This window comes from Apis cerana, linkage group LG4, assembly GCF_029169275.1.
Source record: "Apis cerana isolate GH-2021 linkage group LG4, AcerK_1.0, whole genome shotgun sequence".
NCBI lineage: Eukaryota > Metazoa > Arthropoda > Insecta > Hymenoptera > Apidae > Apis > Apis cerana.
In genome coordinates, this window is record NC_083855.1 from 6,350,412 (window position 1) to 6,378,264 (window position 27,853).

Sequence of the window (27,853 nt, forward strand, 5' to 3'; positions counted from 1 at the left end):
TTCTCCTCATTTTTCTTTGAGAGGGAATGCTAAACAAGATCTACTGGGAACGAGGTGCAATTCCATTCGACAGTAAAACATTCGTGAACCAGTCTTTCTAGAAGGTAATTTCTCGAGAATGATAATTATTATCAGACAATTAATTCAAACTTTAAAAACTCTACTCGAAAATTTTATTATTAAATAGATCCATACTTTATAAGATTATAAATTATCACGAGACCCAAGAATGTTTAGCATATATCTCAGCGAAGATTTTAAATCAACAGGTTAAACGTTCAAGCGACGAAGAAAAATTGAAATGTAATTCGACAGAAATCGATTTGGATCCTATGAATTAAAATTAAACCCAACGTTAAAAAGGTATCTGATCTCATTGACGAAGTTTCATTTTTCCAAAAACATTTTCATCGTGAAGCGGAGCGTGAAATTTGGTCGAAAGAAAGCAGAGAAGACCAGCTGGAGAATCTGAAACAATAGAAGGGGTCAAAGTCGCGGCAGACAGAAGCGATTTTTACGAGTGCCATAAATCGGTTCCCGATACAACGTGCACACACCATGGTAGGTAAATTCGATTTATAGTGGCCAATAAATAATACCGCGGAGACATGTTTCAATTATCTCGAAAACAATACGTGTCCCTGGAGGGGATTACTTCGACGCCTATCTACGAAATGATTTTACAATAGCTATAATCTCTTATCGATATTCCTTTTATAATCGTAATATTTCTTAAAGTCGTACGTAAAAAAAAAAAAAAGATTTCGCATTAGTTGAGGGTATTTTTCGAATTTTCGAAAACAGAAATTTGAATGCATTATTGTCTTCAAAATAATAAACGAGGAGGAGAGGATTTGAGAATGAATTGAAGTTACGAATAATCGGTTATATATTTTTAAAATATATTTGGAGAGCAATTTATAATCTCCGTTTCTCCCTTCATCCTTTCATAAGTTATATAATCTTCTCAGAGAGTTAAATCAAATACCTCTCGTAAATAAATAACGAAATTACAATTAGTTAAAGTCACTTCGGAGTCGTAATTTCCAACGGTTGAACAGTCTTGTATCCACCAGAGACCGGAAGTTTTCGCTTGCCCAATCGGATAATAATAAACAAGTTTGCCACAACGCAGCACCGATTGTCGTTAATAGATCACGGAAAAAATTCTATTTCGACGTGGGTACATGGGATTAGCGGCCGATTTCCGCGTTCGTTTCTTTTTTCCATTTGGATACACGAGTAATACTCGATTAATAAAGCGTCATTGGCACAGTCGATGGATAAACGATACAAAATAACTTGAGAGAGCAACGTTCTCTCGTGTTACAGGCAGCCAGCCGGGGCTGGTAATAAAACGAAATTTGTCACTGTTGTGAACCGGTTTGATCGGTGCTACGATTTGTCATTCCCAGCGTCGTATCAACGTGGGAATCGTGCGAGATACGTTTCGTTAAGAATCAGGATTTGCGCGTTTTAATTAGCATTCGAGGCATTTTGTCGATTGATAAATTGTGGATATTTCAATTTATAAATTTACGCGCCTTTAGAAATGAAGATCGTTGGATAATAAAGCGAAAAAAGTAAGGAATTGTCTTTGGAAAAAAGAATGTCTACGCGTATCGATCGAACGAAATAAAGCACAAGATAAAAGACAATTTCTCTTATTCTTATTCTTTTTGATACTTACTGAATAAAAATTAATAAATTTTCCCTTTTTAACGTTTAATTAGCAGATCTTTTAAAACATTCATCTCTTGAAAAATCTTTTAATTCGATATCGTTCGCATAAATAATTATTTATCAACAATAAAGATTTTGATAAGAGGAGTTCTACGATATTTATTATCTCCTCTTTTTACCAATTAATTATTACCACATTGTCCACGTACGAAAAACAATATTTCCACCCCCGTTAATTGATTCACTTTTCAACCATCGACAATTTCCCACGAAAATTACGGAATGAGGTCCGATAATCCAATGATTTAACCCGCTAATTATACGTTACGGCCAACAAACGTTGATCGTTATCGTCATAACCCTCGGATTTCCATTCTTCGATATACAAGTTTTAATTATACGAAAACAGGGGAGGGGGAGGGATAGGCTTTACACGTAATCAGAGCTTTCTAAAATCCAAGCCGGGTGGATTAATTCATAATGTTGCGTCAACGCGGCGACACGGGGTTAAATTCTACCCGCGATAAATTCATGAACCGGCCAATAATTATTTTAATCCATTTAAGTGTGTGTCGTTCGACGATTTGCTCGTGCTTGCGTTGAAAAGTTACGCAAAATGGTAAAATTAGCGACGATCATACGATGGCACACGATTAATTGAACAAACGTTTTATTTTATCAAAAGTAATTTTTCATTCTTTATCGAGCATTTTACGTAATGCAACGTTAATATTTATCGTTTAACCGAATAATAATGATTGTTTCATCGACAAAGACGGAGGAAAATTGTTTTTTTTCCCGAATATATGAACTTATTGACTGTCGCACAAGGCGAGAATCGAGAAATGATTGGATAGAGGGTGGCAAAATTTTGCTGGAATTTTATAACGGTCATAGCTCGTATTATATGTTTCTGTCGTTCCTCGAAGCAAGCATTTTCATAAAAAGTTATCGTGGATTGCACGCAACGCGATTTTATTGCGTCCAATTTCCATTCTCGAAATACAGTCTATCGATACGGGGAAGTTTACGTGCTTCAAGTTGCATTTCGCATTTCGTTCTCCAAGATATTCAAATTGAGGAATAATTTTGCAACAACGTTTTATTATTAATTATTATTAATTCCCCTCTCGCTTTATCGGATCGAATTAAATTTCTCTTGTTTGGATTATTAATAACTTTGTACCCGAGACACAGACTTTCATAATTTCGCAGGAAATATTACCTAATCTTACTTTTGAAAATAACAACGCGAATTAGTTGGTTAATTGAAAAATAATCTGCGATTAAATATCATTTAAATCTTCTTTAATTCTTCCTCAATGAATTCAAACTTCTCCTAAGAAAAATATTCTACGATATACAATTATTATTACGATTATTATCTTACTGTTCCATACTATATATATATATATATCTCTATCCAAACGTTCTCCGTATCCTGTTACAATTATTATCACATCTCTCTCTCCAAACTCTGTTTAACCAAACAACGAACTCGCAAGTTCACGACTACAGAATTACACACAAGCATTCGTTCCCAATTTCGAGCAACGACGTAAATAAACAAGTTGCTTACACGTTTGAAAAGGAACGGGGACAGGAAATAGAGATAATTTTCGCACGATCGCCAGACAGAAAGAGAGACGATCGTTGGTAACGAGCCACTGCGGAGAGGGCTGCAGATACTCGGGTAAGGAAAGGAGCTTTCGACCGGAACAGGGCGCCAAACTACCGTTCCGTATGCGCTCTCGCGAGAGTGCAGCGCTTTGGAGGACACTTGGAAAGTGAATGGCCACTTGCATTAAGTAAACAAGTTACAGTTGGGTCGGTGCAGTGGTACGACGCTCGACAAGACATACTCTAAGGTCGAGAACCTTAATTTTCGCGGCTCTCGCCTCTGTTACAGGCGGACACCGAGAATTTCGGCCATTGCGAAATTAAAATTATTACCGCCTTTGGCGAGAATCGTTTTGCGTTCCAATAATTTTTCGGATTCGCGGACAGAGAGGAGAAAGTTTTACGCGAACAGGGAAATAATGGCGGAAAGATGAATTTTTGAACCACGCGTTTTGATTGGATTAGAAGTAGAGTGTTTAATAACGGTTCCTCGTTGATAATTTATATACGGTAGAATTAATCATTTCTCTTACGATAATACGATAATATTGATAATATTGCATGGTTTAATACTAATATTCCATGTATATATAATAATGCAAGAGGCAAGATTATTAATGTACGCTCTCACGACAAGTCGATAAATCGAGAAACTTGGTTCCAAACTCTTGATAACAGCTTGATAACAAGCCTGGAATTGACAACGCTAATAAATACCAGGATTATTATTCTATACCAAGGCAGAGAGATTTATTAAATACTTATACAATCGTTCGATCAGATAGATTCAATTAAAAGTTCGCATCGACTCCTGTCATCTCCAACATTATCGAACCTGATATACCCAATATCTTCGTTTATTATTCGCACGAACATATACAATCGCGCCGCAAAAATTTCCAAAAACCATATCATTTTGTTTTCCCATTCACTCGAACACATCGAGAGCGATCGCGGTGACAAGTTACAATTGACGCAAGTTTATAGCCGTTCGTAGTTCGCATATCAAACGCAGCTTGGTTGCAGCTGCGACGACACGCAGGTCGAGGCACGTTGGCAACCCTTTCCCCCGCAACAAATCGTGCACGGAATTTTCGAGGGAGCTTCCCGCTACGTATAAAGCGCAGGCTTTACTTATCGTAGTTTCGGTATCCCCTTCCTTCCTTCGCGAAGGAAGGGTTGCAACCGCGCTAAGTCGCGGCGTAAACATTAATTTCCGCGAGCAGAATAGCAGGGTTCATTATGGTATCGCGTATCAAATTTTCCGCAGGTGGTTGCCGAGGAAATTACGCTGAATCTCGTTACGTCACGGAGCGACGAAAATTAGCCAACTTTCGAACGGGGTAAGGGTGGAAGAAGAGAAGGTTTGACTATTTTTAGGGAAGGAAAATTTGGAGAGAGAGGGATTTAATCGTTACTTCTTATTCTCTTTTAGCCAGACATCGTTGCGCGTGTTTGGATTAAATTTACGTGAATTTTTATCGAGTCACATTGTTGGTTAAAACTCATACGTGGAGTTTACTTTTTATATCCGATTTCACGATCAACAATCGACGTTAAGGAGAAAAATTAAATAAAAGAGGAGGAATGATAAAAGTCTTGTTAAAAATTCAATCATTTCGTCTGCAACAACTTAATTATCGCTCCAAAGATTTTCCTCAACGAAAACACGTAATTTATATAGATTTTCCTTCTCCTAAACTGATTTCTCCCGGTTATCCTCGTAAATCCAGTTAAATTACAGCTTCGAATTTCGTGCTATTCCAGTTCAAAAATCGAAGACGGCTCGTTCGATAAAGTAAATTTTTCGTTGAACGTAATGCTCATTGGTCGAGAAATTACGATCGACAGAGACGTTAATTCCCGGTCGGAACAAGCTCGTAAAACCAACACGAATTGCCGGCGTCAATTTGAAAGCGGTTAAGTACTAATTCCATCGTTTCTCCGCCTCCCCCCTTTCAAGAAAATATTACACCTATTACCGTCTATACCAACACCCCTATGTCTGCCAGTAAGCAACCAAACGAGTTTACTAAATGTAACCAATTTCCCTCCTTCGAAATCTCTTTTCACCAAAATTATTATTATTAGTCCAATTATTTCGAAACTTTCCACCCCGTCGTCTCAAACGTTTCCTCTCGATCTTCTCTCCAATTTTCCAAAAAATTTCTTTCATTTCTTCGAATCTCCATCCATTTCTTCCCTTCCCTCCAGCTACGTGGAAATACGCGGTTATTAGTCACAGTGGTTGCGAGATGATCGAAAGCGTTTAAATCGCTCGCGTGGGGCGAGAATCGTATTAACGAGAGCCGATATTACTACCGGCAGTATTTAAATTAAAAAGGAGAGGGAGCCGACAATCGCAATAAACATGTCCGCTTCTGAGGAGAGAAGATAATAAATAAGGCAAGTGCACACGACGCCAACACCCTAAATCATGGGGAACGATGCATCATGCGCAGTCGTCCCACGACTGCCTTCCGCGTAAACGCAATTTCGTGCGCGGTGTATTTCGAAAGGAATGACGCATTGTGCGGTGTACCTATGTTCATTTAGATTCCGTTAAGATAAAGATAATTATTGGTTAGAATCGTTCTGACACACTTTCCGCGTCCCGGAAGAAAAGAATTGTTCGAGGAAAAAATTTTAAGTGAAGGGAAGAAAATTTGACGTCGTATTTAAATTTTTTAAATTTAGCAATTTCAGTTCAATATAACAATCATATTGGATGAAAACGAAGTGTGGAACGTTAAAAAAAATTATATGTAAAATTCTCGAGAAAAATGGCGATCGATTCGAAGGGAGAGCTTTTCGTCAAGACTTCCGGTTTTTGAATTCCGCGACGTTGAACGTCGAAGATCGTGAACGAGATACCGAGACTCTAGTCGGCTTGGAACGTGACCATTGTCGTTTCACGATAAGGGTAAGAGGGGTTGCTCTGCCTTTTGCATAATTCGCCGTTCGAGGTACGGCGTGGCTAATGAACTGCTAAACGAGCTCACGGTTTTAGCAGAGCCGGCAGAAGCGGAAATTAATGCTGCGTGGAGAGCCTAGTTTCGTGCGAATTTCGAACTCGAGGCTTCAACTTTTATCTGGAAACGCTTTGATCTTGAGAAATGGGGGGATTTATAATTTTGCGCACGATAAAACGCGAATTTTGATTGTTGGAAAAATAATTGATTATGATATTGCGAAAACGTGCAAAAAGATATATAAAAAAGAGAGAAATTTTTGATATATAAATTATAAATTAATATAAATTAAATAATTATGCGTGTTGTTAAAATATTGGTTTAATTTATATTTTATATTGGTTATTTTGTTGTTTGTTGAAAACAAATATATATTCCATTTATTGAGAACAGTGTTTAATGTTTAAATTCAAGAACAAATCAGTTTTGTGTAACTTTCGTTCCATTCATTTATAACGTTTTTTTTTTTTTTTTTAATTTTTAATTATCACGTTGTTGGAATAAAAAGTTATTATCTGCACGATACAAAATGTACAATCGTTTTCACAATCGTTCCATTGTGCAGTATGTTTCTCTTATCTCAGAATGGAGATGTAGATTCATGGATTTTATACATAGTATAAAATTATATTAACTCGTCTACGTACTCTGTATAACTCTGTGCAAACTCAAAATTGAATACACGCGACGTTTACCTACGTATATTTCGCAAGTATTATCTTTTTATTTATTTTTATGCTATTATATTCCATCATTTTACATAGATAAATAATTTATTTATAATAATTATCAATATTTCTTATTATTAAACAAAATATTACAACCATAATAACTTATTTTTCTCGTCGAGAAAGGAAAATGGGAGAGAAAACGATTAAATGTTAAATAAATCTCTAAATCTTGGCTCCTAATCATTTTCGATTGTCCAGTACTGGTCAATATAACTTGTAGTTACTCTATGATTACTCTTCTTGTAAAATAATATTTAAAATATTCGAATAAAAGTATAAAATTAAAATCATAAAACTACAAGTCCAATTTTAATAGGTAAAACATTAAATATTCCTTTTTTTGTAATAATAAATCGTTAAGCGTGGGCGTCAGTAATAAAAATCTAAAAATTATTTCAATATTGGTCAATAATTATGAAAAATACAGTCGAAAAATCATTCGGCAATACAATCGGCAAGAAACGTATACGTTCGCCAAATTTCGTCGCCCGATAATTGTAGAGGGGAGAACGGTATATATACAATAATAATCGAGCGCGAACGATCATTCCTTATCGAACTTCCGCGACGATACGATCGATACCATAACATTTCCATTAAATTTTATAACATCGCGAATTATTTTTAATTAATTATTAATAAAATACATACTATATATATATTATTCGTTCACTTCGGTTTTTAATTTATTTATCGCTTTATTTATTCAATTATTTACATATTTTTATTCCAATTTTTTTATTTTTTTTATTTTTATTTTTTTTTAATTTTTTTTCATTTGTTTATACATTTATTAAATAATTACTTAATTTTTTTATTTATTCATTTAATACTTTATTTATTTACACATTTATTTATTTTTTTACATTTAATCATTTATTTTTTAACTTTTATTTTTTTTTTTTTTTACTTTCATTTATTTATTTAATTCTTTCCTTCTTTATTTATTTCTACATTAATTTTTTTTTTATTTAACTATTAACTTTTTTTTTTAACTTTTACTTTCATTTTTATTTATTTAATCATTTACTTTTTTATTTATTTATTCATTTATTTATTTTTTAATTAATTATTTTTTTTTTAATTTTACTTTCATTTATTTATTCAATCATTTAATTTATTATTTATTTATATATCTATTTATTAATTTATTTTTACTTTTATTCATAAACTTTATTTATTTTTTAATTATTTATTTTTTTTAATTATTCATTCATTCCTCCATTTATTTAAATATTTATTCACGCATTTATAATAAAGAGATTTTAATAATTTATTTTTATTATATTATTATCTTTCTTATGTAACATGGGTCTCGAAGTAGTCACCTCCTCGTTGGTGAGACCCGGTAATTGGCACTGGTTTCCACATTATATTATTTGATTTATCAAAAAGATTGTATGTCAAAAATATTATATCGAAATTAATTTTTGGAAACTATTGCCAAGCTAAGAACTACACTAATTTCCTCTCGTATGTTTTAGATTCTAATTTATTTATATTTATATTTATATATTTATATTTATATTTATATATATTTATATTATTTATATTTATAAAATTATATTTATAATTTTTTTTTCATATTACACATTCAATTATAGAATTTTGATTATTTTACAAGGAATTTCGAATATTGGTAGTTCAAGATTTATTTATATTAATTCATATCTTATTTTTATAATTATTATTTATTAATAATTTAAATAATTAAAATTTTTTAAATAATTAAAATTTTGACAACGAACAATTATACCATAGTTTTCCCAAATTCGAAATTCACTTAAAATTTATAAACATTTTCGAATATTAAGAAATATTATTTTAGAACTTATAGCAGTATTCTCTTAAACAAATGCTTCAACAAAGAAAGAAAAAGAAGGAAAAATATCAAAGTGTATTTTACTTCTTTTTCTACCCCACCCCTATTAATACAATTTTATTTTCAGCACATTTTTGTAATCGTGCGCGGTTAGTAGAGTCAATGTTTGCGTTCACAAAAGTTTTTTTCAAATAAACGCGAAATTAGAGTCAGTGTTTGCTCGCCGATTTTAATTCAAACGGTCGCGTTAAAAGTTTATTTAAATAATTCGTTTCGCGTTAGAGTCAGTGCTCCTCTCAAGAAAATACGGCGATCATCCATCACGCGAAGAGGTAACTATCTTTCGTTCTATTTAAATTCTTACTTTTCCATTTTAATGAAATAGAATCGCTAGACTTTTAATTTTTAAGTTTCAAATTTTTATTTTTATTTAAAATTTATTAGAATTTCATATAATTTTTTCAAATAATCTGAATTAGTTTTAAATTATTTTGTTACGCTTTTTGTTACAGCCATTCACATCCTCCTACACATCCTGGCAAATTCTTCGCATCGAATGGTGAGTCGCATGCATTTATATTCCTCCGGTCACTCAATCATGTCGTAGGACGAAAGGTCCGAATCGACACGGGTGATTGGTTGTATACGTAGATTTTTGCAACGAGCATAGTGACCACGGGTATATTTATTATACCCGTGAGTAGTAACAAACTGTTTTATTTATTAGCTCAGGCTAGATCTTCTTGCACATCGCGTTTTATTAAAAACATAAAAATTTTCTTTTCTCATTTCTCATCTTGCTTTACATTAATATTTTTTAATCTACTAATCTTTTCAAGTTACAATCTTAAATCATGGATGAAATAAAATCTTTAATTCCTTTCGTATACGAAAAAATGTGCAAGAAGATATTTCGCGACAGGTAGATTTCGGAATCAAAGCAATAATAATTTTTTAATACTTTTTATTTTCGAAAATATGCTTTGATGAAGGAATCGCCTGAGGTTATTTCTATTTCAATTAAATTAACTTCAATTTTTAGAGTCAATCATTTCATTTTGCAATTTAATCTTTCTTTCAATTTTTGCCTAATATTCAAATTTCAATATTTAATTAAATTAGAAAATTAGAGTCATTGAATAGAAATTTGAAATGATAAAGAATATCAGCCCGTTTAGAAAAAAATTATAATATTTTTTTAGTTGAGGATTTTCAGGTTTAACCCCTTCCGTGTTCACTGCCTCGATCTCACTCACGTGCCCCGGTGTTACTTGTGTGAGAGAGAGGCAATGGGCATGATGATCATAGTACATAAGTTTATATAACAGCGACTGACGATGAGTTAGTGATCGTGCACGACGTACATTCCACATTGTGAGTGTGTGTTTAGGCTGTGGAATTGCGTCGTTACGGAATAATAATTCTTATCGATTATGCACAATTCCCAATCTCAATATTTCATCTTGAAATATAGAGAAATATCTAATTTTCTTCCATCCTTTTCATACCATGTAAACACAAATAAAATTACTAATATTTTTTATCGCGATTCACGCAATGGTCACTAGCCATCGTCAGTCGATTTCAGGAAAATGGTACGTAAAGTTAGAGTGTGAAAGTAGTATCAAGCTCGGGTGTCGGAGGCGTCCCGGGACGTTCTCTCTAGTGTAGGCTTTTTGCACCCGGGTGTGATGAGTGAGAACCGTGGAGTGAATGTGTTGGTGTGCCTGTTTTGCATTTTTTTAAATATAGCGCTAGGCAGGATAGGTAGCATACTTTCTGGTGTGAATGTTAATTATAAGTAGGTAGGGCCGGGCAGGTTGTCACAGTCTCTGGTCGGGTAGGCGCGTTCTCGCGTGGCAACCTGTTTCAGGAAATCAAATTTGAGAAGTGGAGTGCGAGGCTGAGACGAGTGGCCCATCGAACGAAGGGCCATAAGTTTCTGGCTTTGCTCTCGACTTTTCGAATTCGCGGTCGCGGTCGCGAAATGGGCGAAACGAACGTTGAGCTCGAGATTTTTGCACATGTGCGGACAATGATCAAAAATTTGTTGATCGTTGGTCGTCCATGTGCGCTCCAGCTTCCGCGACTTAGTCTTTTTTTTTTGGCTTTTTTTTTTTGTATACACGAACAGGAAATCTCGAGCCTAGTTGTAAGTTTCAGCGGGCATCGCGCCCGAAGGAGGAAGACCGAAGAGGCCTCGACAAACTGTCGCGAAGAGGGGCTGCAGCGAATGGCTTCTCATTTTTTGGATCTTGTTTGGGTCCAAAGGATGGGAAGCCATCGTTACTACTTTGTCACTATGCTCGTTTTAGAGTCTGTAGTAGTAGTAATAGTAGTAGTAGTAGTAGATATGGCCGATGCACATTCCGGCCCAACGAACAATCATCATGGGCAAATGGGCAATCGCGATTTTTTAATTAGTGTTGCGACAAATGAATTACGGGTTGAATTAGTGTTGCGATAAATGAATTACGGGTTGAATTAATGTTGCGAACAAATAATAATCGCGTTTGCTTTTAGTGTTGCGTTTTATGAGACATCGCGATTTTTTTTTAATTAATTTTGATTTTGATAAAATAGAATTTTTTAAAAAGTAGTATTAAAAATTTTCATGTTTCTTTCATTTCGAGTATTAATTATAGAGATATTATTTTTTAATTTATTTGTATTTTTATTATTTAAATTCATTTTAAAAGTAGCGTTGCGTTAAAGAATGATCGCGTTTTTAAAAGTAGTGTTGCGTTAAAGAATGATCGCGTTTTTGAAAGTAGTGTTGCGTTGAAATAATGATCGCGTTTTTGAAAGTAGTGTTGCGTTGAAAAAATGCCCATGATTCTTCCACTGATATTGTGGGAGTGGTCCTGTTTTTTGGACCGCAAAATGCAGTTACAAGAGCTGCAAAAATGTGGTCCTGCTATTGGATCACAAAATGAATAAATGGGCAATCGCGATTTTTTAATTAGTGTTGCGACAAATGAATTACGGGTTGAATTAGTGTTGCGAACAAATAATAATCGCGTTTGCTTTTAGTGTTGCGTTTTATGAGACATCGCGATTTTCTTTAATAATTTTGATTTTGATAAAGTAGAATTTTTTAAAAAGTAGTATTAAATATTTTCATGTTTCTTTCATTTAATTATAGAGATAGTTTTCAATTCATTTGTATTTTTATTAAATTCATTTTAAAAATTAGCGTTGCGTTAAAATAATGATCGCGTTTTTGAAAGTAGTGTTGCGTTGAAATAATGATCGCGTTTTTGAAAGTAGTGTTGCGTATAAAATGCCCACGATTTTTCCACTAATACTGTGGAAACTTTGGATCACTTTGGAGTGTGATCCTTATAGCCTATTCTGGCTATTTTTTCTTTTTCAGCACCCCCAAATATTGAAGCATTGTTAGAGAAAATACTGCTAAAAAATTTGGCTATGTGAATTTTCAATTTTTTTAGTATTATTTAAAATTAATATAATTATAGTACGAATATTAATTTATTTAATATTCTTACTATAATGTATTAATATAAATTCAATTTTCATTTGAATAAATGAATAATAATTATTCGTTGGCAAAATTAAAATTATTTAGATAAATTTTTTTTATTTAGACAGATAGATTTTTCTCTATGTTAAAAAAAAAATTGAATTAAATTTATTTGCATATACAAACATATATTTGTATATATTTTTGATTTTTTAATTATAGTTGCACAAATATTCGAAATTCCTGTGTAAAATATCAAAATTACATTTTTATTTCTTCTTTAAAATTTTTAATTTATTTATTCTCATATGATTGAATCTTTTTATTTATATATATATATATATATATATATATATATATAAATATATATAAATAAATATTTTTCATATTCATTTATAATTACTTATATATTTCAAATTTTTTTTAAATTTATAAGCATACGAGGCGAGATGTATATATTTTAAGATTAATAAGATAATTTTAGATTTAAGTTTTAGTTTTAAGTTTTACTTTTAAGTTTTACTCTTAAGTTTTACTCTTAAGTTTTAGTTTTAAGTTTTAGTTTTAAGTTTTAGTTTTAAGTTTTAGTTTTAAATATAATACAAGATAGATATTTATGTTAAATTTATTGTAAGCATATTCCGTACAAAGATACGCTCCTTAACACAAAACGAATTATAACAAAATTATAAATTCAATCCTTTCGCTTTTTCTCTCCTTTCGAATAAAAGTTGTTCTTCTCCTCTTTCACTTTCTTCTCGAATCCTCATTTTTCCATCTAAGTGAAAATATCAGAGAATTTCGTCTTCTTGCTCCTTTCAGAATGTAAGTCGTTTCTTCTTCAAGACTGTTGTCGTAATCCTTGACTGGTCATTGTTATCATTTGACCAACTCGTAAGTTCATATCGACGTAAGTCGTTATGAAGTCGTTGAATGGTTTTCTTAATTTTCCTCTTTTTGGATTTTTACGATACGATAATTCTTAAGAATTATCGTAATTTCCTCTTGAACATTTTCCCCCTATGCTGGTTTTTCTGTTTTCTTCCTTTTTCGATTGGAGGTACTCGAATATGGATTGAATAATTAATAGTTTTAGATTCTTTTTCTTATTTTTCGTTTTAAATAGGAGCGTATCTTTGGTACGGATGATGCAAATAGGTTACATGAATCGTAGATTTAAGATTTAGAATTAAGATCTAGAATAAGATTAGATTTAAGCCTCATCGTTGGACGACGTGGGATCAATTGAAATATATAATATATATAAATGATTTTTATGAAGATGAATATAATGAATATAAAACTTTTTTGATGGATTTAAAATGGATATAAGATTTTTTTGATGGATTTAAGATATAAAACTTTTATCGATGTAAAAAACTTTTGTAAAAATCAATGTAATAATAACATGTAATAAAATTGTTATTGTAATGTAATAAAATGTATTGAAATTTATTTTTAAGATTTATTTGTGTACTTATATCTTATATTATTTCCTAGTTAAGTAATTTATTTATTTATAATCATTAATTTTTATCTTTCTTTTTTATTTTTTAGGTTTAGATGGGTCTCGATGCGTAGTCACCTCCTCGTGGGTGAGACCCGGTAATTGGCATCGCTTTTCAAAATTTTCATTTTCAAAATTTTCATTTAAAGAAAGAACATCGTAATAAATATTTAGTAGTAGCTTTAGAAAAGCGATGTCAAGCTAAGAACTACGCATACCTGCAGTCCAGTCTGAAGCATGATTCCCTTAAATTATTTTCAAATACTAAACTGGACTGCAGGTATTAATAAAATCCGTTCAAGAATATTCTCGTTAATTCCTCCTCGTTTCTGTTTCATTTCTTTAAATTTTTTGGCAAAACAAAATTTTAAAAATTTTACTTCAATTCTCTCCTTTCTTTTTAACTTTAACACGAGAATATCCACGGATTATTAGTTACTATCAACGATAAATGAATGATTGATTAAATTAATTTTAAATATTATTTCAGAGCATTCCGTATCAAGATACAACATCTCTTCAACTTAAAGCAAGAGATAAAAGTTTTAATTTTATCTATTCTTATTCGAATCGTTTTCTTTTTTTTCTTCTTCTTCCTCAATTCATCCTAATAGATATTTTGTTGCTTTTTTCCCTCGCTGTCAACCGCATGTCATGCAACAGGTGGCAGAAAACGGGTGCTCCACTTCCGGTGGTCAGTCGAGGGTCCGGGCTCTGCTCGATTCCTACCTTTGAGCACTCGATCAGAGTTTAGGTCTCGTAAATCGGCTCCTCCTTTCTGTGTCGTCAGAATGTAAATCGTTCTTCTCCGTTGTCGTAACCCTTGGACTGACCACGGTTGGCGAGCATCATCTGTCCAACGTCTCTCGTGAGTCCATCGATGTAAGTCGTGATATGAGAGCGACAGAAGGGAGGTTGGTTTCTTTTTAAGCTTCCTCTTCTTCTTTTTTATCGATCGCCCGTCTTATCTTCTTCGTCTCTTCATTTATATTTCGATCTCTCTCTTTTTTTTAGCTTCACGGTTTCTTTTTTTTTAAATTGAATTATGAAAATGCATTTCAAAGTTTTTTTCCTTCGCTTTACGTTGGACGAGAGAGAGTATTCTTGATAAGAAATATGCAAATAGATTTTAGAATGTTAGCGTTAAGTTAATTTAAGATCTCACAGATGATTTGACAACGTGATGATGACAACGTGAGATGTTTCTTATTAAGTGTGATATCCTTATTTCCCACACTAATGTGGAGATCCGTGTGAACGAACGAATTTATTATTGACTTTACGATTTGAAATTATCCTTGCAATTTTACCTTTGCTGTTTCTTTTTAAATATTGCTATTGTTAAAATTAAAACAAGAAATCATATTAATTATAACATCTTTCGTGTCTTTCTTCCTTAACGTTGGAGATGTTAAACACACATCAGATTACCGATATTACGAAATGTAATTTCTCGTGTAATTTCTGCTCGTTAAATATTTTCATATTTTAAATTATCCTTTGTCCCGTAACTCTCTCGTCCGCACTCGACGTGCGCCGTTAAAATCTCCTCTCCTAAACAGGAAAAATCAGCAGCGCACGGTACTTCACCATCGCGTAAATTGTAACAAAAGAGGCACCCACCAAATGAAAAGAATGGAAAGAAAGAAATTTTGTTACGTCGCGGTATGGAACAGGTCCAGGCATTGTTCGCTTGACTCTTTGCGAGAAAAAATAAAAAAAGGAAGGAAAGAAGCTTAGAATTATTTAATTTCTTCTTTGGGCGAATATATTAAGTCCATAATTCCAGCAAGCATTTAAAAACGCATTTAAAAATCGCTGGAGCACCGATCGTTTCTCGTTCCTCAGTTAGCTCTTCGCATCTTCTTCCTCCTTCGATTTTTCTTCTTCTTCTTCTTTAATATTCATACGCGAGAGAGGTTGACCGATATCATGAAATATTCGTGTCGCTTCCCTCCTCTCTTTGTCCACTTTTTAGACACGTATCTCCGGGGAAATCAATATCCTCCAATTTTTCCCACGCCCCGAGACTTTTCGTATTTCTCGCGGGATCGATCCCTTTACCGTTTGGGGGAGGAAGGAAGGCGTTGTCCGCGTTTTAAGATACACAGCGCATCGAACGCCTCTTATTTCCACGGGCAAATTGTGAGTCGAGTGAATTTCGCCGGTAATCTCGCGAAGCGAAAAGGGACGGTCAGGTTCGACAATCTGTTACGACGGCTTTGTTAAACGTTTTCGATATAGATATACATAGATAAATATTTGATCCTTGAGATTCGTGCGAAGTAGATAAAAAAATTCTAGAGTAATAAATTTATTTAAATTGACATCAGAGATCGATACAGTTAAACTTATAATATCGAATAGATTGCAATCCAATCGCCCTTGAGATTCATCATTATCATGCCGCGTGATGCAAGCGATTTCTTCTTCCAAGCCGATTCATCAAAACTTATCGCATCACCAACTTTCCCGCCAACTTGTCCGTGAAACGACAATAACGAGAAAAAGTGCTTAACAACGTTACCGTACCGCAGACAAATCGTCACGGACAATCCCTCGAGATCCGAGAGGGATTGCTCGATTCGAGGGGATTAATCCCAGCAGAGAGTCGAGCATACAAGGGACGTTTTCACTTTGATCCGATTTCTTTGGCCGCGTGTTTCGAGCTAACGAGGCTACATTAAATTCATCGGCTAATTCTCTTCCCCTTTTTGGTGAAAAATTCTTGATGCTCGAGACGAAGTAATTACGACAATTCGTGGAGAAATTCCGATACTTTGGAAGAATCTCGAGAAAAGTTGGTTTCGAAAGATGATTAATGAGATACGTATATCTCTTGCAGGATAATCTATGTTTCGAGTCAAAATTCAGAGATAGAAATGGAGGTTTTCAACAGGCAGAAAATGAGAATTTTTGGTATAGAAGGAGATTGGTCGTTTAAATAAGAGTACATCGGGGGAAGAGGGCATTTGATGAAGTAGAATAAACGGTGGAACAGCTCGGGATAATTTTAATCGCAATCGAAGAAACGAGTATTGGCGACAATCATGGAAGTGGAAGTAAAAATGTAAAACACCGTGACGAGAAACCTGAGTGGACATAAAGTGAATTACAAAAGCGGCCGTATCGCGGCAAGAAATAGTTACACGTACAAAATTCAATTCTCTGGAATATTCCCACAATGAACTGGAAAGCGTAAAAGCGTTCTCAAAGTGAGTTCACGTTCGCCTTGTTGCACGCGGATTAGACACCGATTTATATTCATTACAGCTCCTTGCTGTCCTGTCCGCCTCATTAAAATGGATGAAAGTGGTATCTACGATCTATGAAAAATTTCCCGAAGCAACGGCAGAGGAAGAGGAGTTCGAGCAAAAAACTGAAAGGCCATCGACAGCGTAGACGTCGTTGCTCGTCTCGTTTTACTTTCCTCCATGAAACACGATATCACGGGAAGACGTCTCGAAAATGGAGCGAGAAACCACCGTTCAATCTTTGCCAAACCGCACGAAAGTCTACAAGTTTGGATATATATATATATATATTGAACGTGTATGAAACACATTAAAGAAATCGGAAATTTTCGGAAGATCGATGGGTAACGTTTTGCCGTGAAGGTAAAGGGAAGTTGGGAAAATTGCTGAACTATGGGGTTGTGTTAGTTTTTAGAATGTGTTTTTAGGGTCAGATAAATGCAAATTTATTGACGACGAATAAAATAGCGATAAAATGGATAGAGAGTATATACGATAAAGATATAATATATTGTAAAGTAATTCTATTTTTTTTTTATTCTATTTTTAATTCGATTCATTCAATTAATATATTTTGATATATATTCTTTTTTTCATTTTCATAATTCAAAGCACAGGATATTGAGTGATAATTTGTTTAACATTTTCTTAGCGATTACACGGTAGAATATATTTGAACTGCTTCGAATACTTTGTAACGAGCTTGACAAATAACATAAGAGTCGGATAACAGTGATTTGCTTCATGAAATCTTGTAAATTGAACTAAATTACCCGCTAACTTCATTGGAAGTCTAAGTACATTTTAGCGTTGACTGGCTAATTGAAAATAACTCAAAATTGGTTGCTTTTACAATTAACTAAGAGATTGAGAACTGTCTGATGAACTACCATTAGTGCTATTTGTGTATACAATGCATTTTCACGGTCCAATCCGACCGAATTATCGCAGATTTAAATTTTAAAGATACTTTTAACAGCACTTTAAATTTTCGATTTGAATAAGAGATCGTAATGAAAATGTGCTCTTTGTGCTCTGAAACTTTTAACCAATGCTAAAAACATGCATTGTAGCAATATTAAAATTAAGAAAAATTTAAACCGCTCTAATTCCAAAGATAATGACTTCCGGTTGATGAATAAAAAAAATCGGCACGGAAACGCGGTACATTCCCCTTTAAAACGGTTTTTAATTTATCCCGATATGACTTGCTATTCTCGAGATATCATCGTGCAAAGAAAAGAACGATTAAAAATCATTTACCTTAAATCTGATTAAACTCTATTAAAATTAGAAAAACTTTGAACCTTTGCAACTCCAAAGATAGCGGTTTCCGGTCAACGAATGAACAATCGTCAAAAGCGCAGGATCTTCCCCTTTGAAACGCTTTTTCATTCATCTCGATACGACTTCCGGTTTCCGAGATATCGTCGTACAAACAAAAAGGGGTTTTTTAATCGTTTAAACCCTGTTAAAATTAGAAAAAGTTTGAACCGCTATAACTCCGAAGATGACTTCCGGTCAACGAATGGACCATCATCAGAAGCGCGGAACCTTCCCCTTTAAAACGCCTTTTCATTCATCTCGATACGACTTTCGGTTGCCGAGATATCGTCGTGCAAAGACAAAGATAATTTTTAATCGTTTACCTTAAGCCCTATTAAAATTAAAAAAACTTCGAACCGCTATAACTCCGAAGATAACGACTTCCGGTCAACGAATGGATCATCATCAGAAGCGCGGAACCTTCCCCTTTAAAACGCTTTTTCATTCATTTCGATACGACTTCCGGTTGCCGAGATATCGTCGTGCAAAGACGAGGCTAATTTTTAATCGTTTATTACCTCCATCCTCGTTGCTTAGACGGACCTCTCGTTCGCACCTCGCCTCACTGACCTATCCCAAACTCGAGGCAAGCGTTTCCAGGAAAAAATATAGGTCAGTGTGTCGCGGACCCATTCGTAATCTCCGTGCCATCTTAAACGCTACGCTAAATTTCAAATTCTTATATCTCGATAACGAGTAGAGATATCGGGATGAATCAAAAAGCAATTTCAATGGCACAGTTTTCCCTATTTTCTGAATGGATCTTGATGACAAAATTGCTACTCTCTTCTTGCGTTTTTCACACGAAAAAATAAAAGAGTTTCGTTTGTTTTCTATGAACGATATAAGATATTACGCGATTTATATTTGTTTGCATATACTTGAAACTAAACTTTATACAAGAAAATTCGTCTCCATTACGAGTTGTTGAGCAAATTGTTAAGGAACATCGAGAAATTGATCAAAGAGAACGGAAAGTAAGGAGCCAAGAGTCGGCCATGTCGATAAGTCGATAGCACTCTCCGGATGGATCCGCGTGACCAAGGGATGATCCCCCTCGTGAGAGAGACTCGCCACGTAATCCTACGAAACCTCGGGGATAATCCGGCATACTGGAACTGGAAACGCCGGCCTGATCGAACCCTTTTATCCGTTTCGGCCAGCGACGGCCATCGCCATTTACATTTCCGCTCGTCCTCCCGTTCCTCTCGCCTTATCTCGCCTCGCCCTCGTGACCTCGCGCTTAAACGTCGATCCGACGTCGTGTTATCGTGTGGCCGCGCGGGGGCGGCTTTATCGGCCGCGACAGGGATCGCGGAAATCCACGATATGTTTCGCCACGAAATAGATTATCCCGCGCAAGAATGATATCCAGCCTTGATGCCAGGGCAGAGAAAGGATACAGAAGTTAATAAAAATTTATGGCCGGTTGTCGGATAACTGTGTTTCTTTTGGAATGTGATATAGCGTTTCGGGGGTTGGATTTGGCGAGAGAGGATATTTTGTTATTTTTAGTTCTTTCGATTTTTCTTTCTTTTGTAACCGTTTTTTTACGCGTTGGTCAGTTAATTGTAAACTTTTTGAGATGTGAGTAGTTCAATTAGATTAGTTGTTTAAATGATCGTAGAATAGTATAGTTTTGTAATTCTTTCGATATGAGTTCTCAAAAAATTCTTGACAATTCGTTTTTGATATTCAATCAAGGTGAATAGAGTGCAATTTATCGAGTTACGTGTATAATCTAAACTAAAGATAATTAATACTTCAAAGAGGATTCGTTCAAGAGAATAACTCAAGAATCACAGAAATTAATTAGCTTTATTCGAGATAAGGTGATCGGTTAAACCCAATTTCGTCGAATTGACATATCGATTTTCGAGACGGTTAAACTAAGATCACGAGATAATGATCAACGATAATAATAATAATAGTTGGGATCGGAGATCGCCACTAATTGCAAGGAAAACTGACGAAGTTTACGTTTCATCTGTCTGCCGACAGTGTTTGTCTTTCGTCTCTTTGCTAGAGCCGGAAGACTGGAGAACTTCCGCCATGGTCGTTCTGGAAAGTTGGTAATTAGGAAAAACTATTTTGCCCTGATATCGCGCGAAATGAGGAAAAGTTAGATCGTGATTTCGACTGTTAAAGAATGGATTCTTTAACGTGGAGGATTTTATTAATTTTTAAGTAGAATGGAATATATAATTTATAAAAAAGAATATATTATATTTTTCAAATTGAAGAGGAGTATAATGGAATTCACTTGTGACGTGTATCACAATTTGACAGATTTTCTGAAACGCGAAAAATTTTATTCGTTATTGAAATATTAATTAAAATAGAAATTGCAATGAAAAATTCCTGCGAAGTGAAAAATTGAGAACAACCCTTGATTCTATTTAAATTGAGTTATTTATTTATCGTTGAATTACACAGGAATAAAATTGCGGATGCTCGTTTATAGTTTAAACAAACGTCGCTTGGCTACGATATAACTTTATTTCTGAAAAAATTCCTTTCAAGATCTGTTTAAATAATATCGATGTTTATTAATAGAAACATCTGTGTTTATTGTTAAAACCGTGAAATTTTTATTCGTACAATTCTACCTGTTGAGTAATAGTATTAAAAATTTATAAATTCGAATTTACAAAACAAAAAAAAATATACGAATATTAAAACATTCGATAAACATTGTCGCACAACGAGAAAACGTGCATCAAAAATAATCATCAACGTTAATTGTAACAATATTTGTAACAATTTAACGGAACAAATATTTTTCCGTAATAAACATAAACATTAACACATTTCTCTCTCATGAAATGAAAAAAAAAAAAAATTCATTTCCATTAAGTTTTCGCATTAATATCGAATCGTTTTCTATAATTCTTCGAGCTCTTTTTTCAGTTCCAAATTTTCAAAGATGGAAAAATGAAGAGATACACGAAAATCAAGAGTGTTGGAATATGCAGACAGCAGCAATACGTCCCAAATCGATTGAAAAAAAAAAAAAATTCTTCCATGAAGCAATTATTCATCTTTCAACGAGGAGGTAAATTACAGAAGGAAGAAAACGGGTATGTAAAACGTACGGCGAGATCCAGCGAAATAAACCGTACGAATTTAATTAGAGACTGAGCCAAGATTACGGATGCTCGAAAAGTAAAAGGAATATATAGAGAGCGTCTCACAGCAGGAGGAAAAGGGATAATCGTTAAAAACCGAAATGAAATTTTCGGGACGGGCGTAGACGTCGCCCGTTCGCCCTCATTTATCTTCCAAACAGTGACAAAGAAGGGGCAAATGGGTTGTAGCAACCGAAGAGAGAGAGAGACGGAGAGGAAGATAGGGTTGAAACGAAGAAGCCGGTGGGCGGAACGAATCTCGACAGCAGACTGGAGATTTTCCGGAAGCTGAACACTGGAACGAGCCACCTGTGACAAATTATGGCCGAGCGAACCTTCCAATCGGCGCCATATTGCATCGTGAAGATTGTCTGTTCACACGTGAAAATCTATCAGGATTGTTTTTTAGCTCGGAAGATTAACAAAGTAGGAAGAAGAGATTTTGTCGCGATCCAGACAGATTTTTATTACTCAGAAGTTAATCTATCCCAGCAAAATTAAATATTAATTATTGGATTGGAGTATTTTTATAAACGTACGAATTTTATACATCTTGGCGTAAATAAGACAAATAAGAAGGATATAAAAATATTAGAGAAAATTGTACGTATATTAGAGAAAAAGCACGATCTACTTATGACCGTATTTATATCTGGCGTAAAAATTCTGGATTTAAAAAAAAAGAAGAAAGAAGAATGGATTCGATCGGTTCATCTTCTAAATGCTTTCGTTTAATAAAAAAAACGAAAAGATGAAGAGAAATTGATAAGGTTATCGATGCCTCGTCAAGACGGTTAATTACTCAAAGGAAAATGCTCGAGGAAATGGAGGAAGACGCGTGTTTTTTTACGTTGAAAAAGTGCGCAGCACTCCTCTTTCGGACGAGACGATGGTTGACGAGCTTTCATCGCGACGGGGAGGGCTGATTGGAAAGTTTTTTGTCGGGATGGATTTTCGTTGAACGGCAGGCGTAATGGCTCCAATCGAGGGATCGAATCGAGACCTAATCTCGGCGGATGCTTCGGAAGACTATATTGAGAAGCTCGTTTAAAAAACTGTGAAAATTCTCGATTATGATGGATATAATTTATCGATTCGAACTTCGTGAACAATTGGTGTTTATTTAATAATACGATAAATTATAAAATGCAGCCATTATAACGAGAACAATTGTTTGACCATTCGTTCTCACAAATATCAAGATTTAAATCTCCCAATTTTTTATCCAGCGTTTTAAAAATCGCGGATTCGACAGATTTCGTGAAAAAAATCATCGCTCGAAACGGACCACCCCGAACGACGAAGCACGATTCCAAGATCCTCCCGAACTATCCTCAAAAACATTTTACGCGCTTCTTCTCTACCTGCTGGCTCCTCGGCTGGATCAGCCATCGTCATCGTCTTAAGCCTCGAAAAGAGGCTTACGCTGATTGACGTGGAAGTTAGCAGAACTGCCGGATCGACGGTTTATACGTATTAAGGGCAGAGGATTTTTCTTTTTTTATTGTCCAAAGCTGCCCCTCCTCCTCCACGAGATTGGACAGTGCAACAAAACAGTGTGTATCGCAACGGTGAGAGTGCTCTAAGCTTGTGCTCTATTCGTGATTCAGAAAGCGATCCTCCTTGCCCTGTCTCCCGACAAGAAATCGGGACTAAATCCGATCGATCGTGATCTCTCGGAGGATTCTCGAGCGAGGAATTAGAGCGTGGAGGGTCATCTTGGATTCGAAGAAGTAAGAATTACACGTGGTGGAGGAGGGAAGGCTCGTCTGCGACAACTCTGCTTGTCAAGCTGTTTGATCGGGGAGGGGGGTGTACGTTTGTTGGAATTTTAAATTGGCCGAGATTTGTGTCATCGATGTTATTATTCATCAAATTTATTACTTTTTTTTCATTTGCCGATGAATTTTCAGAGATGGATTTAATTTTTAAGATAGATAAGATTCTCTCACACGTCAGATGAGTTAAAAGTTAAAAGTTCAATGAAAAATTCAACATTGGAGGACAGGATTTAATATCGTCGTTGTCAGTCTCTTTTCTCTCTCCTGCATGGTTTCATATTTTTCATTTATATTTGGCATTTTTTTTATGGGAGAGGGGTTTATTTCTGGTTCAACTGGTTTTAAATCATCGCCAATTATATATCCTATAATCTAAAATACACAATCCTTCGTTTTCCTTACGATATCACTCAGATCATTTCAAACACAAAGGATTCCTTTCCTATTTGATATTCGACTGAAACTTAAAAAAAAAAGAAAAAATAAGAATCTTCGAGATCAAAGTTCGAGAAAAGTTATTTATCCAGCAGAGATATTTTAATTAATCTTATTGGATATTGGAGGATAGATAATGGAAAACTATCGTGGTTAATTTTCTAGATATAAACGTTTCACCATGTGACCCGATAACTTTGGAGGATCTCATCACGGTGTTGCGAGATCAGAGATAACCAGCGTTTACGCCGGAGAGGATTTCAAGTTCGACTAGACTCTAGAGCTAGAGCAAAGCGAGTAGCTCTCGTGCAAACCCTTCATCTTCTCGTCCCCCTTTTAAACCTCTACTCCCATCGAGCCGTCCCGGATTGTAACTGGAGTAACAATGAGACGTCATACCCTCTCGTTTTTATCCCGAACTTTGTATCATTGCGGAAAAAGATGTTTAGGGGTGTATGGTTATATTATTTTCATAACATTTTGACAAGAGTAACAAGTTTTAACAAGAAAAATATTCGAAATTATTTATAAGAGGAAATAATTTTTAAATTTTGGAATTAGATGTAATTGAATGATTTTTTTTTTTTGAAATGAAATAGAGAGACAAAGAGAACGAGGAGAAGAGTACGGACAAAGAAAATTTATCTAATCGATAGATTTTACGATTGCGTAAATAGATTTGTAGGATCGTATATTTTTATTGGAGATAAGTGAAAACAACCCCCAGAAGCATCGGTAGTTCAGTGGTAGAATGCTCGCTTGCCACGCGGGCGCCCCGGGTTCGATTCCCGGCCGATGCAAGGGATGATGGGTTGTTTTTGCATTTTTTTAATCATTTTCTCGTTGGAAATATTGCAATATTCAACCTTTCGTATTTAACGTGCAATTAATAAAAAAATACATATATGTATATTATGATGTATATTATGTACATAATTTCGTATATTTTATTAAAAAGTAAAAAATCGTTATTATTTTAAATATTATATCGTTCTCTTTAACTCTTTTCTTATGCCAAGAAATTTTAACCGCATTTCTCGTATTTCGCCGTATTTTCCCCGTAAGAAAAATTTCTCTGAGAAATTTATACGCGAGACGTAATACGCGATTAAATGAAAATAGAGCGATAAAATATATTTCGACGAGGTAACGTCGAAATGGCGAGCGGCCCATATTATAATAAAAAAAATCTCGGAGAGAAGAGAGGGAATGTTAAATTTACGAATGGTTAACAGTAAGGTAGCCACATCTGGCGAAAAGCAGAGGAAAATCCCACGTTCGATGCGCTCCTACGGTAATATCGCGGAACATATGCTCGGTCGTGCAGGCATCAATGTTTTATACATTGTATCCGCAATTCTGTATAACTAAAAATTTCAGCAAAGATACTCAGCTCGGCCGAAAAATGAGGAAAGTTCGTAAAAACATTTACGTTTTTTCGGTCGAAAAGGTTTTAAAAGAAAATTGGAGTTTTTTTTTTATTTTCGCTTTCTTTAAACAACGAAATTTGATTTTTTTAAACGTATAATTGAACCAATTGATGTTCACTTACGTTTTTTATTTGAACAATCTTTTACCACAAAATGTATAATAAATAAATCCGTCCATAATAATAAACTCGGATCCTTAAAAATTGTTGCAACTATTCGTTTGTTGTTTCAAAATAAAACACGATAAAATGGAAAATAAAAATCAATTCCATGACACGCAACCACGTTCATTTGCACAAAGTATCATTGGCCAAATACGCGGAACAAACGTTTTGAAACCCGGTTCAACAAGACCGTGGATCACCACTGCACGCTCCTATTCAAAAGCCTAAACTTTGGTATTTGCCGAACGGAGGGGCAAAACACATGACGCACTTTCCAACCCCGGCCGTTCGTCAATGGAAACGCACGAACGAGGCCGGGTGCAAATATTTGCACGTTTGCACGCGGCGTGGATCAGCGTGGTTCGCGCTTTGGAGCGCGCGTGACGCGAGGAGGGAAGAGGCGGATCGGGCATAAGGCGGCGCGGCGTTCCACCGTGACACGAAGTAATCGGGCATGGAACCGGTTGAACACACGCGACTGTAGGCTTTCCACTCCTCTCTCGATTGTTTCTTCGCGCGTCCACCCTCTCGCCACGTGTCATTTACCAAGAGGTTGTTTTCGCGGTTTATTGGTCGCGGAATGAAAACTGACTACTTTTTTCTTTTTTTACTCTTTTCTCTCCCTCTCTCTTTCGTGACGTTGATGAACGATTACCGTAAGGGAATTTTTTAAGAATTTTGATTGGTTTTCTCGACGTTCCATTGTTCATATTTCGTATTAGTTGTAAATATAGGTGTTTTTTTTTTTTAATGGGAGAGAAAATTTGTCAATTATTTGTCAATCGCTTTAATCAAATGTTCTCGAAATTCGTTAACAAGATACCATTACTATAAATCAATAATCAGATCGAAACCTACACGCGATTGGAGAGATCGATAAAAGGGATAGGAGAGGCATTACGCAAATTTCTACTGTTAAAAAAGTTCCAAGGTGAATGGTAACACCTAGCACAGCGGTTCTTGGTCTCTTTTCAACGGATTAGAGAGAATTTTTTAAAAATTAAATTGTTGATTTTACGTGTTAAATTCAGGTCCAGATGTGATGCATTCCATAAGCAAATAGCCTGTTTAAAATCGATCAAATTTATAAAAGGTATATATTTTCACATTACGATCAAGACTCCGCTTAAGAACCACTGTAATCCGTGATAGTGACTGGAAAAGAACTTTCGTTGTTGCACATGCACGATACGATTTCCAGATCGTCGATTCTCCGTGAACAAAGGATTGTTAATCACGTGTAAAAAAAAATGCGAAATTTCTTTCTCGACGATCACACGATAACGAGAACGCGATTGATAAGATTCATTCGCGAGCAGAAACAGTCTTCGAAGATTAAATCGATCTTATTACAGGCCTCCAACCGATCGATGACCTACATTTCTTAATTCTCTTGAAATGAACACTTGAGCCACTCGAGCTTATCGGAATGTAATAAATACTTGCGCGAGGTGTTTAAAGAACGATTCGTATCGAGAGTAGCCTTGAAATAGGCTAATTAAACGAATCATTGATGAATAATTTCCCCTTTGAGCAGTCGAGGGATCGAAGCATTGGATCGTCGACGATTTAATTATCGTTTGAGACGAAACACGAAATAGGAATATTTTAGAATTGCTGAAATTTATGTTTATTTCAATTTCCGTTTGAATTCTAAGATTTTCCTTTTGAAAAAGTTTCTCTCGTATGCGAATTACACATAAGCAGATAATAAAAGTATTACGAATGAAAGGAAATATGGTTTGAAGGAACGAATAATATTCATTCGGAGGAAACGAAACGAGAAAATCTGGTTTCTTTCCCCCGTTATCTTAAGTATACGATCGATACAACCTCGTTTCGATAATTAATTAACCGGCGGATAATAATTATATCTGTCAATATATATAAATTGGAGCGTACGTAACGTAAACTTTCCAAATATTTTATCTTTTATCAGGAATATTTCAAAATCGTGTGTTAATTTCTCTAAATCTTCTTAAAAGGCTCAACTTGATGCAATAAATGTACGATTAAATAAATTTTCACTCCAATTTCGAGACGCACATATACATATAATATTCGAGAAATGCGAGACAGAGATGAATCTTAACCGAGGTGTTAGCAGAGAACGTCCACGAGGAGAAACTCACTTCGGTTTCAGCTGGCACTAATCGCGGGATTATATTTTACACCGGTGTCAGCCCGCGTCGAATGCAAATTTGCATCTTTATCGTGGCGACGTCTGTGCTGATGACAATGTTCGCTGACGAGCAAGAGCAGGGAATTTTTTCCTTCCTCGCGAATCATTGTGCGCCACCATATGCATCATTATAACACCGTTAGACAGTCGATGAAACTACATTTGGAAAGCAACGATGGGGAAATCTCGGATGGGTATATATTGTAGAGAGAAATTTTATAAATTCTCCTTGAAACGATATTATAATTTTACATATTTATTAACAATTCTATCCAAAAATTCCTTTTCTTTTTAATTATTATTTAATTATTACAACATGCGACGATATTAATTT

General features: G+C 34.8%; 1 protein-coding gene and 1 non-coding gene across 2 annotated transcripts in view; one reads left to right on the forward strand and one right to left on the reverse strand.

Annotated features, from left to right (window-relative positions):
• LOC107994632 (mannosyl-oligosaccharide 1,2-alpha-mannosidase IA) overlaps window positions 1-27,853 on the reverse strand; it is a 467,472-nt gene that overhangs the window by 395,719 nt on the left and 43,900 nt on the right. The window lies entirely within an intron of this gene.
• Window positions 24,473-24,543, forward strand: Trnag-gcc (transfer RNA glycine (anticodon GCC)). Its single transcript has one exon. It is a non-coding gene; the product is annotated as a tRNA-Gly (tRNA).